This window comes from Sus scrofa, chromosome 6 (genome assembly GCF_054392235.1).
Source record: "Sus scrofa isolate SSC_HxYL_T2T_F1_AM1 chromosome 6, Sscrofa_HxYL_maternal_Yorkshire_Landrace_v2.0, whole genome shotgun sequence".
In the NCBI taxonomy this organism is placed as follows: Eukaryota; Metazoa; Chordata; class Mammalia; order Artiodactyla; family Suidae; genus Sus; species Sus scrofa.
Window position 1 is genome coordinate 52,391,808 of NC_139388.1, and position 14,102 is coordinate 52,405,909.

Sequence of the window (14,102 nt, forward strand, 5' to 3'; positions counted from 1 at the left end):
ATTCGCTAACCACTGCACCACGACGGGAACTCCAGACCAATTGATTTTTAAAAGTTGGTTGACATGATTTCAGATTCCACATTGCAACTAATCTTTAAGAAAACTCCCATTTGTAGAGTTTTGTTGTGGTATTGAAAATAAAGATCCACAGGAGCTCCATGGTGCAGCAGAAAGGAATCCGACTAAGAACCATGAGGTGGTGGGTTTGATCCCTGGCCTCGTTCAGTGGGTTAAGGATCCGGCATTGCCGCAAGCTGTGGCGTAGGCTGCAGTCATGGCTTGGATCCCCTGTTGCTATGGCTGTGGCGTGGGCTGGCAGCTACAGCTCCAATTGGACCCCTGGCCTGGGAACCTCCATACGCCGCAGGTGCAGCCCTGAAAAGCAAAAAAAAAAAAAAAAAAAAGCCAAAAAAAAATAAAGATCCACATTTATCTAAAAAGACTTGTTTCAGACACCCCTACATTATAACTGCTTATGTGAGTGAGGCCAGGTTGGAGGCATGAATATGCAACATGACAAAGAATGGAAAGAAAAGACTGGCGCCATAAAGTGGCTGCAGAAGGTCAGTGTATACTTTACAAAGTCTCGGGACTCTCTCATGACCCTTGAGGCAAAATGAATGAGAACAACTTCAAAGAATGGCATCTGGAAAACAAGATTGCTGAAGCCCTGCTGTTGCTGATGGAAAACCATCGGCTCTGACAGTCTCAGGACTGGAGCCTTGGGCGGTTTATGGGCGAGGCCATAGATGGCTTGAAGCAAACAACAAATTACGGCCTGGGACAGCTAAAACATTTGTGACTACTTTCTGTGCTTAGGAATGCCTGTCCTAGCATATCTTGCTTCCAATCTGTTTGCAGTAAAATACCGATGCATCCCCTGCACGTACAAGGATGTAGAAAATAGTAAATAAAAGCCATGAGCTGGCTCAGAGGGTGGCTATTGCCTCCTGGAGGCGGTAGCCCCCTGATCCCCACTCTATTTCTGTGTCTCTTTCTTCTTATTTCTGTGGCACTGCTGACTTTGGGACCTGGGTGGATGAGCAGGCCTCGTCAAGTGGCGCCTGAACAGGGACCTGAAGGGGCTTACAGTCTGCGAGACTACTGGAAAGGTGCTGACAGATGCAGGGAATTCTGGCTGAAAAGGTGACGGACGGACTGGGAAAGTACCAAGAGGTGAGGACACCCCTGTGGATTTTTTTAATCAGGATAACAATGGGGCAATCGCCTTCTAAGCATGCAGATTATATTATTCTACTGAAAACTTTATTATGTAGCTCGGGTGTGAAAGTGAAAGGTGAAAACTTGAGAGAATTATTTGATGCGATTCATAAACACTGTTATTGGCTAGATCCTGAAAAGGGGACCCTGCGCGTAGAGGAAGGGAAAGCAGTGATGCGCTGTGTGCGCCGTGCTTATCATCGTGGAGAGGCCGTTTCTTTGAGTGTTTGGTCCTTATGTAACATCACACATACCACGCTAGCCCCCTTACAATCTGAAAATTCTGATTCTTCTGAGAAAGAAGATTTTCAAGAGCGTATAGCAGTAAATGAGGAGGAAGATGATGGTTTTACATCTCCTCATATTTATGAAAATATTGATAAAGGAAGTGGAGAGGGTCTATTGCTGAATCCTAAACATAAATCTTCTTCGGGGACTCACGCCGTCCCTGCTCGGCCAGCGTCGTTTGTTCCTGTTTCACAGCCCTCTGCTCTGGGGACAGAGCCTCCTAATTTAAAAACAGAACCTCCACCAAGGAATCCTAAGGTCCCTTGGGACGATGGAGCATTTTTGACCTCTGTTACTATACCTAACAAGAATCCTCTTTTGTCTGGCTTTCAAAGAGCTATTTTACAAGCAAGAAGGGAAGGAGACCTTGATTTATTGGTGTTTCCTGTACAGGCACAGAGGATACCCCCCAAGCCTCGACTTCTTCAGGGTGGCATTCGATATGATTACGAGCCATTGTCTTTTAAGGTTGTAAAAGAAATTAAACAAGCCTGTACACAATATGGATGTAATTCTCCCTACACCGTTGGCCTTACACAAGCATTGGCTCAGTCCAAAAGGATAACTCCTTATGATTGGGAAATGATTGCCCGGACCTGTTTAACTGCTTCAGAATTTTTACAATTTAAGACTTGGTGGCAAGACGAAGCTGCACAAATAGCTCGGCACAACGCCGCAGCCAACCCACCTGTTAATATCGTTATGGAACAATTAATGGGGACTGGGGAATATACAGGAATTCAGAATCAATTATGTAACATAATTTGATGATAATGCAATTGCTCAGGTTCGTTATGTGTGTCAAGGGGCTTGAGGGAAGGTTAGTCCCCCTGGACAAACCACCCCTTCAGCGGATAACATTAGGCAATCCCATGGGGAAACATATACTGACTTTATAGCTAGATTAACAGACAATCTTCAAAAAACTGTACCCAATAGCTGAGGGAGCTATTGATGAAAATGTTAGCTTTTGACAATGCTAACTCAGAATGTCAGAAGGTATTACAGCCCCTTAAAGCAGAAGGAAAACCTTTAGAAGAATATATTAAATGATATTGGCTCAGAACTGTATAAAATGCAATTGCTTGCACTAGCTATAGCAGGAATACAAAGTAAAAATAATTCCAATACTAAATGTTTTAGTTGTGGAAAGAAGGGACATTTACAAAAAAAAAATTATAAACAATCTCCTCGTTCAAATAATAATCACCTTCAGTGAAACTGGTTATAAAGAGTAATAAGGATAATTCTCGATGTCCTGGATTACGTTCCCATTGTCAAAAAGGTAATCATTGGGCTAATCAATGTCATTCTAAATTTCATCAGGATGGTTCCCAACGGTTGGGGAACCGGAAGGAGGGCCCTGCTCAGGGACCCCAAAACAATATGAGCCGAAATCCAACTTGGAATGCTGTTCCTTTCATGTACCCTCAGAGCAGCCTGAACTGCAGTCAAACACCAACCAATCCCCTCTTCTCACCATATCCGGCTTATTGCCTACAACAACAGGTAGCGCGGCCCCAGATATTCCTGCTACTGATAATATACTTCTAATGCCTTCTGTGGGCGTTTATAAGATGCCCACCGGAATAAAGGAACCCATGGCCCCGGGTTGTGTTGGATTACTCCCGGGATGAAGTAGTCTAACTAGCCACAGAGTTCAGGTACTATTGGGAGTAATAGATGAAGAGTATCAGGGTGAAATTTTATTAATGCTAAAAACAGATATACCTGATCACATTAATAAAGGAGAGCGTATTGCTCAATTATTACTCTTACCTTACATTCAGACTCAACAATCTCCTGTTCAAAGACCAGGAGGTTTTGGGAGTACAGAAAAACAAGTTTTTTGGCAAACTCTCGTGTCTGATCAAAGACCAGTCCTTTCTCTTACTATAAATGGACGAAAATTTGAAAGCCTAGTAGATACTGGTGCTGATGTTTCAATTATATCCACTTAACATTGGCCATCTAACTGGAATACCGAGTACCCATTATGTTAACTCAAGTAGGGACCATGCAAAACATAAAAAGGGGATCCCAAATTACGCAATGTATAGGACCTGAAGGACAACAGCGACCTTACAGCCTTTGATTGTGACATTCCAATACCTTTGTGGGGAAGAGATTGGCTAATGCAATGGGGAGCTTATGTGACTATCCCAACTCTATCTCAAAAAGCCAAAAATATTATGGCCAACATGGGTTATGATCCTTTACAAAAGAGATTGGTTTTTTCATAAGGGCCACTGTTAAGATTACAGCATTGCTGCTTAAATGGGAAACTGATGAGCCTATTTGGACCGAACAGTGGCCCCTCTCTAAAGTTAAGTTGGTGGCTCTTCAGGAATTAGTCAAAAAACAATATGAACTTGGACATATTTTTTTTTTTTTTTTGCCATTTCTTGGGCTGCTTCCGCAGCAGATGGAGTTTTCCAGGTTAGGGATCGAATTGGAGCTGTAGCCTCTGGCCTACGCCAGAACCACAGCAACGCAGGATCCGGGCCGCATCTGCAACCGACACCACAGCTCATGGCAACGCAGGATCCTTAACCCACTGAGCAAGGCCAGGGATCGAACCTGCAACCTCATGGTTCTTAGTTGGATTCATTAACCACTGCGCCACAACGGGAACTCCCGGTTTTTGTTATTAAAAAGAAAAATGGTAAATGGCAGATGCTGACGGACCTTAGAAAAATAAATGCTATTATGGAACCTATGGGTGTATAACAACCTGGATTGCCATCACCTGCTATGATTCCTGAATCATGGCCTATTATTATTATGTATTTAAAAGACTGTTTCTATACTATTCCATTACCTCCTGATGATATTACACGATTTGCCTTTACAATTCCTTCTATTAATAATAAAGGACCTGTCAAGAGATATGTTTGGAAAGTTTTGCCCTAAGGAATGATGGATAGTCCTACATCGTGTCAAAACTTTGTTGCAAGACCTTTACACAGTATTCGAAAACAATTTCCTGAGGCTTCTATTGTTCATTATGTGGACGATATTTTATTGGCGCACCCTGACAAAGAAATACTGCATAAAATTTTTTTGAAGACAGATGAGGAATTAATATCATATGGGCTTAAGCTAGCACCAGAATAACTTCACTATGATGTTCCTTATACTTATTTGGGTTATTTAATGGAAAGAGAAATTATAAAACCACACAAAATTCAGATACGAATAGAGCACTTAAAAACCTGAAATGATTTTCAGGAATCATTAGGAGATGGCAACTGGTTGCGTCCTTCACCTGGTGTACCTAACTATCAATTGACGTATTTCTTTCAAACTTTAAATGGGGATCCTGATTTAAACAGCCCTAGAGAATTAACTGAACCAGCTACGGAACAACTACAACTTGCTAATGAGGCCTTACAGAAAAGACACATTGTTCGAATTCGTCCAGAAAAACCAGTTTCTTTAATTACATTACCAACGAAAAGTTCTCCTACTGCCGTCTTGTGGCAAAGATAAGGGTCCATTAGAATGGCAATATCTAACCCATACGCCTGAGAAAACCATGACCACTTATCTTATGCTTGTTTCTCAAATAACATCGAAAGGCAGAACTCGTTGTAAACAACTTTCGGGATGTGACCCTTCAGAAAGTATAGTTCCTTTGCACAACAGCCAAATGCAACCACTTTTTGTAGAAAGCACGGACTGGCAGGTTGCCTTAGCTGAGTATGTTGGTGAAGCACATCCACATTATCTTAAAAATCTAATAATACAATTTTTTAGTAAACACGAATGGATAACACCTGTTAATACAAAGCAAAGCCCTATTGCTAATGCCCCAATTTACTTTACTGATGCCAATAAAGAGTTCAAGGCAGGACACACAGGATCTACTATGAAGATAGGGGTCTCATCATATCAGTCTGTACAGCAGGCGGAGCTGGACGCTATTATTAATGTTCTGCAGGATGTGAATTCACCCCTGAACATTATTTCTGATTCATATGTGCTGTTAAAGTAACAAGGAATATTGAGACCATGACATTACCTGAAAACACTCCTAAACCCATTTTTGTTTTGTTTAACATATTACAACAAATTGTTCAACGTAGCAATTTTCCTTTTGATAGTTCACATGTACGGTCCCATTCCCTGTTGCCAGGACCTATTGCACAAGGAAATGCACAGATTGATCAATTAATTATGTACTCTTCTCCGTATGAATATCACCCACTAACTCATATCAATACTAAGGGACTGGTGCGAAAATTTGATATTTCTCGCCAGCAAGCTAGAGACGCTGTTGCTGCCTGTCCTGAATGGACTCGAACACACCCCGTTACTCATGCTGACACGCTTCATCCACAAGGAATCCAATCAAATGATATTTGGCAGACGGATGTTACGCACGTTCCCACATTCGGGAGAATGGGATGTGTACATGTATCAGTAGATACTTACTCAGATGCTAGCTTTGCCTCCTCCCACACAGGATAAGCAGTTCAAGATGTCAAAGCACATTTACTGCAGGCCTTTTCCTATATGGGTGCTCCATTAACTATAAAAACAGATCATAGTCCTGCATATAGTTGTGCTTTAAATAAATTCTTTCAGGACTGGAATATTCAACATGTCACTGGGATACCTTGTAATCCTCAGGGTCAAGCCATTATAGAAAGAGTTCATAAAATGCTAAAAAAAATACTATTTTTAAAGAAAAAAAGGGGGAATATAGGCCTTATGCCCAGGGAAATTCTAGCTCCAGCATCATTCATCTTAAATTTCTTGGATATAAGAGGATTTAATGATAAACCGGCCATATGCATCATTTTGAGTCCCTTACAAGGCAGCGGGTTAGATATAATCCCTCTGCCGATACTGATGATGACACCCCTGTGTTTTGGAGAAATGAAAAGCGAGAATGGCTTGAAGGATACAGAGTAGAAAAAGGACGAGGTTTTGCTCTTATCGTAACAGAGAATGGACAACTTCACTGGGTTACCAGAAGAAACATCAAAGAAAGGAAAGAAAAGAAATTGGATGAGTCTAGATCCACCCGGGGAGCCTCCAGTACATGCCCTGAAATGAATGACAATTTATTCGTCACAGGAGAAAAAGTCAACACCATTGTCTTGAAGGAGTAATAGTAAAACACCAACATGGGGGCAAATAATAAAGCTCACGATATCGGAGTTCCCGTTGTGGCGCAGTGGTTAACAAATCTGACTAGGAACCACAAGGTTACAGGTTCGATCCCCGGCCTCGCTCAGTGGGTTAAGGATCCGGTGTTGCCATGACCTGTAGTGTAGGTTGCAGACGTGGCTTGGATCCCGTGTTGCTGTGGCTCTGGCATAGGCTGGTGGCTACAGCTCCTATTAGACCCCAAGCCTGAGAACCTCCATATGCCGCGGGAGCGGCCCTAGAAAAGGCAAAAAGACAAAAATAAATAAATAAAGCTCACTATAGAAAGGAAAAAACTGGTGAGCATTACCCTTTAAATGCCACTACGTTATTTGTGGCTATAATGGCAGATTTACAGCAGGTGTTAATTTTGTTGGGAGATCAAGTGAATAGTTGGCAAAAACAAGTAAGACGTAAATGTGAATGGACTATTACTTCGTTTTGTGTGACTCCTCACCAGTATAACAAATCGTCCTTTAAGTGGGATAAAGTAAAACAACATTTATTACATCAAGGGAACTTGTCAGTTGATATCAATAATTTACAAAAGGAGATCACGGAAACTTTCTCTCAGAAGTTGCGTTTACTTCAAGGATCTAATGCTCTGGAGGCCGCGGCTGATGGTTTATCACAACTAAATCCCGTTCCTCACTTAAAGACCATTGGCGGTACCATGGGAGGCTTTATATTCATATTCATATGTCTTTTTTGTTTCTATACAGTCTGGAGACGAATTATGACAAAAATCAATGGACAACAACAGCCATTAGCCACTATAGCGCTTGCTAATATGATCAATAAACAAGAATCATAAAAATTTTGAAAAGGGGGAGATATTGGAGGCATGAATATGCAACATGACAAAGAATGGAAAGAAAAGACTGGCGCCATAAAGTGGCTGCAGAAGGTCAGTGTATACTTTCAAAGTCTCGGGACTCTCTCATGACCCTTGAGGCAAAATGAATGAGAACAACTTCAAAGAATGGCATCTGGAAAACAAGATTGCTGAAGCCCTGCTATTGCTGATGGAAAACCATCAGCTCTGACAGTCTCAGGACTGGAGCCTTGGGCGGTTTATGGGCGAGGCCATAGATGGCTTGAAGCAAACAACAAATTATGGCCTGGGACAGCTAAAACATTTGTGACTACTTTCTGTGCTTAGGAATGCCTGTCCTAGCATATCTTGCTTCCAATCTGTTTGCAGTAAAATACCGATGCATCCCCTGCACGTACAGGATGTAGAAAATAGTAAATAAAAGCCATGAACTGGCTCAGAGGGTGGCTATTGCCTCCTGGAGGCGGTAGCCCCCTGATCCCCACTCTATTTCTGTGTCTCTTTCTTCTTATTTCTGTGGCACTGCTGACTTTGGGACCTGGGTGGATGAGCAGGCCTCGTCAAGGCCAGATTTTCTTCACAAACTTCAACCAAAACAACATTTCACAATACACTGAATGTAGAAGCAGATATCAGAATCCAATTGTTTAATGAGACATTAAAGATATCTGAGGTGTTCCCGTTGTGGTTTAGTGGGTTAGGAACCCGACTAGGATCCATGAGGATGCAGGTCTGATCCCTGGCCTTGCTCAGTGGGTTAAGGACCCAGCAGCATTGCTGTGAGCTGTGGTGTAGGTTGCAGATGCGGCTTGGATCTCAAGTTGCTCTGGCTGTGGCATCGGCCAGCAGCTGTAGCTCCAATTTAACCCCTAGCCTGGGAACTTCCATAGGCTGCAGGTTTGGCCCTAAAGAGCAAAAAATAAAAATAAAAAGATCATTGAAAACCCCCAAACAATGTCACTCTTCTTGATAGATTTTTGGTGTGTTTGCTTACGGTTTTCACTGTGATTAAGCCTCCTATATGTAATCGCTCACTGGTTACAACTACAAGCGCTGGTCAGAATACACAGAGTTCACTGATTTCCTGAGGATACGGAAAAGTAACTGAAGGCAGGCAGATTGGGGAGGGAAGTCACAATCAAAAAATTACTGATATGGGGGTGAAGTTTTTGTGGTTCCCCCACCCCCTTCTCTATCTCCCAGCTTTTACCAGTCAGGGATCCAAATCCCAGACCTGGGCAACACATGAAGACAGAAAAATTCTGAGAAACTCTCTTTCTAGTCAGAGGACAGGAAAGGATCACTAATAAGCAGAAAGTGTGTGTGTGTGTGTGTGTGTGTGTGTGTGTGTGTGTGTGTTGGGGAAGCCAACAGAGAAATAAAGTGAAAAAAAATTAAACTCAAAAGAAGACAGAAATGAAGACAGATAAGACTAAAACAAAGATCAAATAGAAACTATGCAGACACATGTATCAGAGAAATTGGATCTATCTATCCCTACATAGTGGTTGCTTGGGGCCAGAAGTGAAAACCTAGATTGGGAGTTCCCGTAGTGGCGCAGTAGTTAACGAATCCAACTGGGAACCATGAGGTGGTGGGTTCGATCCCTGGCCTTGCTCAGTGGGTTAAGGATCTGGCGTTACTGTGAGCAGTGGTGTAGGTCGCAGACGTGGCTCGGATCCCGAGTTGCTGTGGCTCTGGCGTAGGCCAGTGGCTACAGCTTCGATTCAACCCCTAGCCTGGGAACCTCCATATGCTGCGGTTGCGGCCCGAAAAAGAAAAAAAGAACAACAACAAAAAAAGAAAACCTGGACTGTCTATAAATGGGCACTGGGAGTCCTTCTGGGGGATGGAAATGTTCTAAAGCTGGACTGAGGTGATGGTTCTACAACCCCGTGAACTTATCAAAAATCACTTAATTGGACACTCAAGTGGGTAAATTTTATGATATATAAATTATACCTCAATAAACGTATTTCAAAAACTCTCGACAAAGAAAACTCTAGGGCCACATAGTGTCGGTTATGAAATTATACCTAATATGTAAAGAAGAAATTTCATACAAACTCTTTTAGAAAACACAGGATGGAAAAAAAAGACTAAAACACAGTGGGAACAAACAGAAAACAAATAATAAAATGATAGACCTAAATCCAACTTATCAATAATTATACTATGCATAAATGATTTAAGCATACCAATTAAAAGGTAGAGACTGTCCGATTAGGTTAAAAACTATACGCTTTCTGGAGTTTCCGTCGTGGCGCAGTGGTTAATGAATCCGACTAGGAACCATGAGGTTACGGGTTCGATCCCTGGCCTTGCTCAGTGGGTTAAGGATCTGGCATTGCTGTACAGTGTGGTGTAGGTCGCAGACGTGGCTCGGATCCCACGTTGCTGTGGCTCTGGTGTAGGCTGGCGGCTACAGCTCTGATTAGACCCCTAGCCTGGGAACCTCCATATGCCACGGGAGCAGCCCAAGAAATGGCAAAAAGACAAAAAAATAAAAATTAAAAATTAAAAAAAAACCTATATGCTTTCTGACTTTAGGAGTGACTTCAGCATGAAGGCAGTGTACGACCTTCTCTTTGTCTCTCCCCTTCAATCTACAACCACTAAAACATTCATAAGAATGTGTGTCTTCCCAGCACATCAGGGTGCTAGAGAATTTCTCACATCTGCATACCTAAAGGCAGGTGGATCAGAACACACAGAGGAGGCAGAACAGGAGGAACAGCAGCGGTGGTTCATGACCCACCTGGCCGTGGTGGCTGATCCTAGAGCCCCAGAGAACGCAGTAGCATCAGAGGAAAAACTGCAGGAGACACCAGCCTCCCAGATGCAGCATTTCTTGTGGCCACAGGGAACTCTGCAGCAGCAGCAGCAGCGCCTGTGACCCTGTCCATCCAGCTACAGAGGCACCCACAACTTCAGCCCCACCCTGCCTGCAGCAGCAGTGCCCACCAACTCCACAGCGGCGGTGATGGCAGAGACACCCACCAGGCAGGCTCCACCTACACCCTGCAGCAGAGCCTGCACACAGGAGAGCCCCGACGTGGTGGAGGCGCGCACCTTCCCAGTGCTCCAGGTGGCGATGCCAGCAACACTGGGAGCAGCAAGGCACCAAGAGCGCACGCAGCGACAATGAGGGCAGAGAGGGACACCTCTGACTTGGGTAGTGGAGGGTGTCAAGTCCCCACTCTTAAATATGTATAACCAGAGGTAGCCCAGGTAAGAGAACTCGAAAGCCTGTGCTATAGTGCCATCTACTGGAAAACAAAAGACAAGCCTCTAATTGCTTGCTTTTTTTTTTTTTTTTTTTTTGTCTTTTTGCTATTTCTTTGGGCCGCTCCCACGGCATATGGAGATTCCCAGGCTAGGGGTCGAATCAGAGCTGTAGCCACTGGCCTACGCCAGAGCCACGGCAACGTGGGATCCAAGCCGAGTCTGCGACCTACACCACAGCTCACGGCAATGCCAGATCGTTAACCCACCGAGCAAAGGCAGGGACCGAACCCGAAACCTCATGGTTCCTAATTGCTAATCTTAGAATCAAGTTTAAAAAAAAAAAAAAAAGCTGTATTTAAAGAAGAAAGTTGTTCACTACTCCTAATGCGCCGAGGAACAAATTATCAAGCTCCATGAAGAACAACGAAGTAACATAGCATCGCACAAAGAAAATGGCAATTCTCCAGAAACCAAACTTAAAGTCACAGAATACTGCTGTCTAATTAATAGAGAATTCAAAATAGCTGTCATGAAGACACCCAGTGAGTAGCAAGTAAAATCAGGCAATTCAGTAAACCCAGGAATAAAAAAATAATGAACAGAAGGAATACTTTACCCAAGAGATTGAAATTTTTAAAAATAACCAAACAAATGCTGGACCTAAAGAACTCTGTAAATGAGATGAAGAACCATTAGAAAGCACTGGAAATAGAGCAGACCATATGGAAGAGAGAATTAGTGAGCTCACAGAGAGAGATCTGAAAGGATACAGGTAGAAGAGCAGAGATAATTAAGATATTTAAGGGGTTATTCAGTTTTTCTGGGTCTCTCTCCTGTTTATGTCATTAAAATTTGATTTTTTCCCTGTTAGTCTATCCCATGTCAATTTAATTATTATACCAACCAGAGAGCCTAGAAAGGTAGAGGGAGGTTTATTCCTCCCCAACAGCTGATGCCAAGGATGGCATGCAACTTTACTGGCTGGATACTACTCAGCAAGATTACTGCAGCAGGAGTTCCCTTTGTGGCACAGTGGTTAACAAATCCGACTAGGAACCATGAGGTTGAGGGTTTGGTCCCTGGCCTTGCTCAGTGGGTTAAGGATCTGGCGTTGCCATGACCTGTGGTGTAGGTGGCAGACGTGGCTCGGATCCCGTGCTGCTGTGGCTCTGGAGTAGGTGGGTGGCTACAGCTCCAATTAGACCCCTAGCCTGGGACCCTCCATATGCCGTGGAAGCGGCCCTAGAAATGGCAAAAAGACAAAAAAAAAAAAAAAATACTGCAGCAGATCCAAAACTCTTATAGTAATGCTAAATACTTAGAATAGTCAAAATAACTTTGAAAAATAAGGATAAAGTTGGAAGACTTCCACTACCAAACTTTACAATTTTTTTTTTTTTTTGGCCATACCTGAGGCAGGTGGAAGTTCAGGGACTGAACCTGAGCCATAGCAGTGACAACGCAAGACCCGAGACCCACTGTACCATCAGGGAATTCCTGAACTTTGAGATTTCTAAAGCTGCAGAATAAAGCTTAAGACAATGCGGTGTTGGTGTCAAAAGAGAAAAACAGATCAGAAGAACAAACAGTCCACAGATAGATCCACACATGCATAATCAACTGAATTTTGACAAAGTTTCAAGGCAATTCAGCAGGAAAATTTTTTTTTTCCCAACAAATGGTGCTGGAACAACTGTCTCTACAAGCAAAAAGATAAATTTTGATCAATACTTTGTATCATATACAAACCCCCCTCAAAATAGACTATAATGGATGGATGTTCAAAGTTTACTTAACCAATTGGCTACTGTCAGATATTTTCATGTGCTTTTCCCCAGAGTTTAATACTTACCTATCCTTTACTCCTTATTCTTGCTGCCTTCTGAGTGGTTCGGGCTACTTCCTCCTCTTCTACTCTGGGACCAAGCAAAGCTCTTCATGCCTGGGCCTTTGACAGTAATACTGGTGACAAGATAAATCTAGACCAGGTGTCATCTATCTACTGTATGAAGCCTACAGGTGAGGTTTATTTGGCCTGCCTGGTGTTTTTAAGTGTTCAAACATACTGTCAACATTTTAAAACTAGAAAATGTCCCTTGAACCTCTGGATTCCTGTCTTCGGTTGAAGCATCAAATCTGGCAGCAACGCACACTGGCATGGCTACGGCAGCTGGAGCTGAGTTTCAACCACTGCTTGTGGATGAGGAATAGGTCCTCTGCCAGCCCCCTGTCTTTACGGACTGGTCTGCTGGCTCCTGCACACACTTAGCTTCACCCAGGGCTCTAAAGCACAGATTCAGGAATACTCTCACTCAGAACAAGAGCTGCTCGGGGCTTCCGTTAGAAGGCAGTGTGGTCGAGAAGGAGAAAGCCCCGGACTTGAACCAGGAGAGTTAAATAGTCAGCTGGGCTGGTCCTGGCTCTAATTTGCCCACTGATAGATGACCTAGATGGGTGGTTCTTAACCACGAGATGGAAAGGAGGGTTATAATGAGAGGGCACAGGGAAAGGTGAGGCTAGCTTGAAGAAACTCCTTAAATGATTTGATGTTCTCTTTCTTGAGAAGAACTTGGCTCACCTGTGGAAGATCATCTGCAAATCCCAATAACTATCACGTGAGGTTACGAGCAAAGGCGCTGGATTTGAATGCCAGCTCCACCATTTAACTGCTGTGTGATCTTGGGTAAGTGACCTCCCATCTCTGAGCCTGGTTTCTCATGTAGGACCTGAGAAAGAGGATAACAGCTCCCACTTCAAATTCCACTTGAATCTGGGATTAAATCACAATATGTATAAAATCTAGCACAAGGTAAGCACTCTGTATAGTTACTTTCGCTATCTGCTTCCTAAGGTTGTTGTGAAGATTAAATAAGATAATGAGGTAAAATGCTTAGCAAAGAACCAGGTACACAGTATTCAAGAAATGGCTACCTATGATTATTCTCCACGAAGATTCCAAAGGATTGGATTCCATTGATTTATCATTGCAGAGGCGGCAGAGAGAACTTGGAGACAATTTGATGGGGCTTAGAAGAATAATGGCAAAGATAACATAGGTTTGAATCTGAAGTGTGGAAACTGGGAGAATAGGGAACAAGAGACAAGGAGGACGATGATGGATTCTGTTTTAAGTCACAGACTCTAAGACTCAAGTAGAAATCTGGGATGCCTTTTGGGTGTCAGGCAGAAAGCTGAAAGATGGAATTGAGAGCTGTCGACGCAGAGAAAAAAAAATGAAGGATTTGTTGCCATTGTTTTCCCTTTTATTTTGTGAAAATAAAAACAGTGGGACGTTGGAGTTCCCCCTGTGGCTCAATGGGATCAGCGGTGTCTCTGCAGCACCAGGACAAAGGTTCCATCCCCAGCCCAGCAC

General features: G+C 43.1%; 1 long non-coding RNA gene across 1 annotated transcript; it reads left to right on the forward strand.

Annotated features, from left to right (window-relative positions):
• Positions 1 to 792: 792 nt before the first annotated feature.
• Positions 793 to 7,990, forward strand: LOC146402369 (uncharacterized). The gene is made up of 2 exons (XR_014806168.1): positions 793 to 1,176; positions 7,389 to 7,990. It is a non-coding gene; the product is annotated as an uncharacterized LOC146402369 (long non-coding RNA).
• The last annotated feature ends 6,112 nt before the right edge of the window (positions 7,991 to 14,102 follow it).